We start from the raw sequence: 6,698 nt of genomic DNA, 5'->3' as shown, positions 1-6,698 counted from the left end.
CACGCAACTTGTGGTTCTCAGCATTTATGCCGTAGGCCAGGGGTCACCAACCTTTTTTGCATGCGGGCCATTTTGGCACTAAGGAGAGCTGTGGCGGGCCGCACTAATAAAATTTTAGGTAGGTTGACTCTTATGCCAGAAAAGAACGCATTTCGTACCCAGTATCCAGCGTTACATAATGTTCATATTTATGTTAAAATGCCGCAGCAACAAAATTAATCGAACAACGCTACTGCCAGGCCAAGCTCCTTTTACAACACTTTTGACTTTTTTAACAATGCATAATAAACGAGCCTACGAGGCCATTTGTTTTGCGCACTTATAGCGAGGCGAGCGGTTTCGTCAGAATATTCATCGCCAAGCAAGAGTGGTGTTGTCACTTCGCTTCACAAAAGATATCTTGCAATTAACAATTTCAGTAAACAAGGAAATGTTTGACACATCGCAATACAGGCAACAATAGTGACCTGCAAACATAATAGCGAAAAATAGGCTCCAATAACAGGGAAAAAGAAACCAGGCACCATGAAACAAACGCTTGTGGAAATCATCGAAAAATCGTAATTCTATTGTAATTCATGAACAGTGTTCCCTCTAAAAAAGCAATGAGTTGGTTTTTCATCCTTTTTGTGAGAGTCTAAAAAACCGTCTTTCTTTTATTATAGACAACTGTCGCTTGCGGTGCTTATCAGCGTGGCAAGAATTTGTTGATTAACAACATTTTGCAGTACTTGCTTCGGCAGTACATATGCTAAAATTGGAGCGATACAGAGATAATTAGTACGGCCCCTGCGCAAGGATGACACGCAAAATCGTGAAGCGTTCCATATGTCTTTAAAAACAAAAAACATTTTGCAGTACTAAGCTAAATATTTTCATTATACAATCAGAAAAAGTCTTTAAATTTATATATAATATTTTGGCAATTTATTATAAATTGAGTTGGCACACCGACCTATATTTTGCCAACAAAAACTTGCATAAAGAGAACACTGCTCGAGAAACACAATAACGGTGAAACGCACAATAGTGTTTATATGACATTTGCAAACTTAAAATAAGCAACCTTAATTATGCTCACAGACAAGTTCGAAAACAGACGTTTTAATCAACCACTGGGACGGTGTGGCTGGACATCGCATTGGAATAACTTTAAGCGACCCCCACCTAGAACTATAATCTGATTGGTCGGTCGGTGGAATCGTATGCAAAGCGAAAATATGCTTCCCGGAAAATATTTTTTGCCTTCGTGCTCTTTAATTCCTCAAGAAAAGTATTTTTCGTTATACTTGTACGCTGATACCTTCCGCGGCCGCAGCCATACAGCGTGGCGGGCCGCATGCGGCCCGCGGGCCGCCAGTTGGTGACCCCTGCCGTAGGCTATTCCTCCTTTGAAAGTCTCAAGTATTATCATTTCCTCCCCACACGAAATTACAAAAAGAATAAGTTACTAAAAACTAATCTGCAGAAGTTCAAGTAGGATACCGCTTTCAATTTGGGTTGATTGTAATCACAAAGTAGGGTAGCCTCAGAGGCGTAGCAAGCGCCCTCCGACCGTAGAAGCCCGCAAAGAATGAGGGCCCCTAAAATGTTTGGGCGGCGCGCCGGTGCCGAATGATCATAACCGCTGTGCTGCGATTGTGCGAAAATATTCAAAGAACTTTTCTAACACCACCAACAAGCCAATTCTGCTGTTTGCGCTGCAAAGCTCTGATTTCAATCGTGATCTGCCTTCCACTCGCTGTGATAAAAGCTAACAACAATTGACCTTTCATTGCTCTTTGCTTCTACTTCAGACGATGTAGGTAGCAGTTTAGCGTAGACAGGTAGCAGCAGCTAGTAAGTAGCCTAATTTAGTTGTTTAATTTTTTATCGTTTCCAACGCTGAAGCGTGCTTTGATGTCCAAGAGAACGTATAAGAGCGGAGCTAGTAAACCAAAGGCAGAAAATGATGCCGAGAAGGAAATTGAGAAAATTTCTAAGTTGTCAACGTATTTTGCGCTGCAATCCAAAGTACAGGTAGGCCACAGGCACATGAAACGGACAGTGCTATAGCAGCGACAAATCGAATCCAGAAGTGCTTCAAGTGAGGTTGAAGACGAAGCCATTGTTTCTACCAAACAAACAGTGAACGATATTCCACCTGCTGCCGGGAAAGAAGTATCTGAATTTAAACCACTGACCGATGGTTCAGGAGATTGGCCGGTTTTCATATCGGACAGGCAGAAAGTGTGTGACATTGTTGTAAGGGGCCCCGGACTGATGTTCGGAGGGGGCCTGGCCAATTCTTTGTTGCTACTGCCCTGGGTAGTCTAATAACTACATCATCAAGTGTTGCAAAAAGTCAACGTTGATCTAAAACTGTGTGTTCAGTTATATATAAGTTAAACTTATACCATGTCAATAGATTGACTTAAATATAAGTTAGTTAAATTTCCATTCCTCCCCATTTTCTCGCAAAACGATTATTTCTCCCTTACAGTGACAAGTTTCTCCTTAGCGAGCCAAGTGGCTCCTCAAGAAAACCAACGCCGGTAGATGCAATAGAAGTAGGGCTACCATACGTCCTCTTTTAAGAGGATTTGTCCTCTTTTTTCAAGAAAAATGAACTGTCCTCCGAGGACACTAAAAAATGCTCAAATGTCCTCTTTTTTGACAGTTTGGTTTTTTTGCTTATATTTTCAACGGGATTATATTGCTTGATGACGTTTCACCGGCAGCTTCTTGGCTATTTGTTTTCCAAACATTTTGTATAGCCTTCCAATGTAACATGCTGATTTATAAATTCTACAAGAAATTGGCGCATTTTATGGAACTGTTGTTGAACGTTCATTGCCTGGTTCACTGTAAGATATTAAACGACATTTTAAAGGCCATGCTCACACTTTCACAAAAAATTATTCCTTTACCTACATACGTTTTATATTGACGCTTGTAGACATTGTTGATTACCAACTCAGTTTGGTTCGTTTGTCACTTGAAACAAATCGAAACGAATGTTTCGAATGTCTATAAGTGCAATGTTTATAACATCTAACCTCCAGCAGAAGAAATCGTGGCATGGATAAGCCTACAGCTTTGCAAGGAAAGAGACAGAATTTTAGTTCACGCCGTTTTTAGGTTTTTAACGGTTATGTGCAGCCTACTGTTTTAATAATATTTCTTGCAAGTAATTTAACAATTTCGTTAAGGCTGACCAATTGACAATTCCTTGTTGAAAAAAGTTAAGGCTTGGCTTAGCCTACCTAGAGATCGTGCCTGATTTGTCACATTTTGCAGATTTTTGCGATCATGGCTGTCTGACTAAAACTATCTAAAAATTAGCTATTTTTTTCACTTTTTGCTGACTCTTAATAATATACAGTGTTGGGCGCGATAACTCATTTTTCAGTTAAGCGATAACGATAATCGATAAACAAAAAATGCCTAAAGCGATAACGATAAACGATAAATTAAAAAAAAGTTAAGCGATAACGATAAACGATAAATTATATCGCCGATAATGTCCGATAACGATAAATTTTTTTTTTTCTTGATTAGCGCTGCCCCATCCCATGCAGCACGAACTGTTTTCACCAACATGACGAAAAATCGAACATAATATACTGTAAAGGGACAAAACTTTTTGTAAGTTATGCATGAATAGAATCGCAACAATGGCAGTAGGTACCTATCGAATCTTCAACCTCTTGATCCAGAATCAAACCACTGAGGTAACCGCCGTGCTTATAATTATACTTTCAGATACCAGTTGGATGCTTTTATCAATTGAGTTACACTGCCGCTTACGTGCAGTAGGCAAAATAAATAAATCAAATGAAAATACCATAAAAAATTTCAAACTTTGTATTTTGCTTTCTACGGGCTGTTTACAGCAAAGTCAGCAATAATTGAAAAAATTCCAAAAAACGCAAAATGCTTGAAAATTTATCAGTAATCTTAAGCGTTATTGGTAGTAAAAATGTGCATACTGTGAAATCCATCAAGCTTGTCAAATTAGTCGTATTTGTTCATGAACAATAACATAATTATCGTAATTTACTGATAATTTCAGATAAATTTTTCTGTTTTCTTTGTGAACACCATCATTAAAGCAATGGCAGAACGCTGAGTTGTTGAGATAAGAATTACAATATAGGCACTGTATTATTAGTGGGAATAAAAATATTTGATTGAGCGTTGGCTATGTCGCATAGGTAAATCGTCGTCGTATCCAGGCTTACGCCCGGTGGTTGAAGATTTAGATTAAGTGGACGGGAAGGCAAGGAAGCCAATCTTCATGTCCACTTTCAGGCATGCCTTTTAGGCGGGTCAATATAAGGTTTGACCCAAAAAAATTTATACAAAAGGTTTTTTTTGTTCTAAGTGTATGATTAGGTTGTACTTTACCTCAGAAAAAAAGTCTACAAAAATCTGACCCTGGGAAAGTGGTCAATTTACATAATTTGAAAATGGTGACCCCCCAAATTTTTCAATGTACACAACATTTTTTTTAGTTCAATTAACACACTATAAATGTATTAAACGCATATAAACATGGTATCTATGCACCAAATGAACATATCAGAAACCGTCTGTGATATTATTATGATGTCATGGAAGACATAGGCGTCGATTTTTTAACATTTAAGAAAAAATCTGAGGGGGCAAGATGATAAAAAGTGTGAAATATGTACCCAAATTTGAACAGTTTCATAAAATTACACTGTCAAAGCTACAAAAAAGAACAGAAAAGCAGGGTGGCTGCCCCCCAAACAATTTCTACTGGGGGAGCGCGCCCCCCTGCCTCCCGGGAATCGACGCCTATGATGGAAGAGTATATGCACTAAACGTCAGAGAATGTCAGAGATGAAGTACCATTTTTCAAGTTATGATTGTTACATACTAGTAGTCGTCACAATTATCATCGGTACTGTCTGTGTCGTCTTGATCCAATGGAAGGACATTGTTTGGGTTTTCACAGGACACAAGTTGGCATTGTCCACAAGCAGAGGTACACGGAAATCCGTACCTCCTACATGTACATCGCCGTGTTGTGCAAGCGATTGTGCAATCGATCAGATCAGATCGATTCAGATCAGACAGATCAGATCGATCGATCAGCACGCAGGAAATGGAATATTGTAGAAGATGCAGTTGGTGGGAGTCGGGCTGGCGCAACGAAGGATGACACTGATACTACTTTCTTTTTCAACACAGAATGTCACAAAGATGCCAGCGAATCGCTTTGCTTTCCAGCATAGAGTAGAACTATTAACTGTTTGCCATACTCTTCAATAGCATCCACCCTCTGGCCAGGTTGTGTAAATGCAAATGCAAAGGATTCTAGCTCTTTGTCGCCTTTGGTGGCTTTCTGAAAGAGTATTCTCTTCCCTATTCCGAAGATTCGTGAGATGGTATCGCATCCTGTATAAACGCATGGATGAAGAGTAACTGAGAACATAGCTGTTGTCCGAGACATTCCTTTAGGGTATTAATATTGTACACCCTCTGATCTTTTGACCTCTTGTCCAAACGAAAATACATTGTCTTCTTCCCACTGTCCATATGATAGAGGAGAAGGATCAAGAGATCTGTGTCTTCTCCAACCAGGGTTGTAGTGTGGTATTCAGAAGCCGCAATAGCTGCCTGAACAATATCATAGTCGGCATCTCCTTCAGCGTTTATACTCGCAGTTTGTTGCTTATCATGTTGATCAGCCCTTGCTTATTGCAGCCCTGTGACAGGAATTCCTCCTTGTTTCCAGTGAAGACTGTTGCTGGAGTGAAGCTCACTTTTGGATGATTTTTCTGCTGACGGCGTTGGTGGGTGCAGTCCTTCACTGATGGTTGATCACGATAACCGTCGAAAACGACTGTCATCATCCCGTAATTGCGTAGGGTAAAGTCGACATAGCCATCCGCAATGGCGCCGTATGTGCTTCCCTTCGTCCATTGTACGCGATGCATGAGGGAACCACAATCAAGGACATACTTCTCGGTCTGTGGTACTTCGTTGGTAACAGCCTCATCAGATAGGCTGCTTGCGTACTCATCGATTGCTTTAGCAAGCTGTGTTTTCTCTGGCTTCCTCATAATGTTGCTTGTCTCAAACAGGGCAGGTGGGAATGGGCTCAGTTCGTATTCTAGAACCTCCTCTAGAGAAAAGTCACCTGCATTCGATATGACCAAAAGTCTCTGAAAAAGTAGGGCGGGATCGATGGATCTATCTTGGGAAACTTTGATGCAACATGAATCACGTAAAGTTTTCACTTTGTCCTTCCGTTTACTTGCATATTATGTAAAAACTGGCTGACCTTCCATTTTTTCTAAGATTTTCCTCCCGACTGTTCGATAGTCATCAACATTTACGCCATCTTTCGCAATCACTCCAGTGATGATGTTCCTCAGCGTTGGATCCGCACAAAATGGACTGAATGATTGGAGCTTTTCTTTGATTTTCGCGAGGTCGGCCTGATCTCTCTTCATCTTTGCCCCACTCATTTCCTTATGCTGTGCACTCGTTGTAAATGCTACGCTTGTTGAAGTCCTCCATCGCATGATTGTACTCTGAACAAGCTGGTGAGGATAACACCCACAAGGCTCGCTGCTCCTCGCTCATTCCCCTACCCCTTGTCAAGCCACCGGTTGTCTTTAGCGATCTCATCAATGTCTGTTCAGTTACAAGGTCCGAACCAAAGCCAGCCCAGACTTTGTCGG

General features: G+C 40.6%; 1 non-coding gene across 1 annotated transcript; it reads left to right on the top strand.

Annotated features, from left to right (window-relative positions):
* The first annotated feature begins 727 nt into the window (after nucleotides 1-727).
* LOC145779178 (U6 spliceosomal RNA) lies at nucleotides 728-834 on the top strand. Its single transcript, XR_014290528.1, has one exon. It is a non-coding gene; the product is annotated as a U6 spliceosomal RNA (small nuclear RNA).
* Nucleotides 835-6,698: the final 5,864 nt, after the last annotated feature.

Source organism: Aplidium turbinatum, chromosome 10 (genome assembly GCF_918807975.1).
Source record: "Aplidium turbinatum chromosome 10, kaAplTurb1.1, whole genome shotgun sequence".
NCBI classification, from domain to species: domain Eukaryota; kingdom Metazoa; phylum Chordata; class Ascidiacea; order Aplousobranchia; family Polyclinidae; genus Aplidium; species Aplidium turbinatum.
The sequence above is the reverse complement of the archived record's forward strand: the minus strand, read 5'-3'. Positions and strand labels throughout refer to the sequence as shown.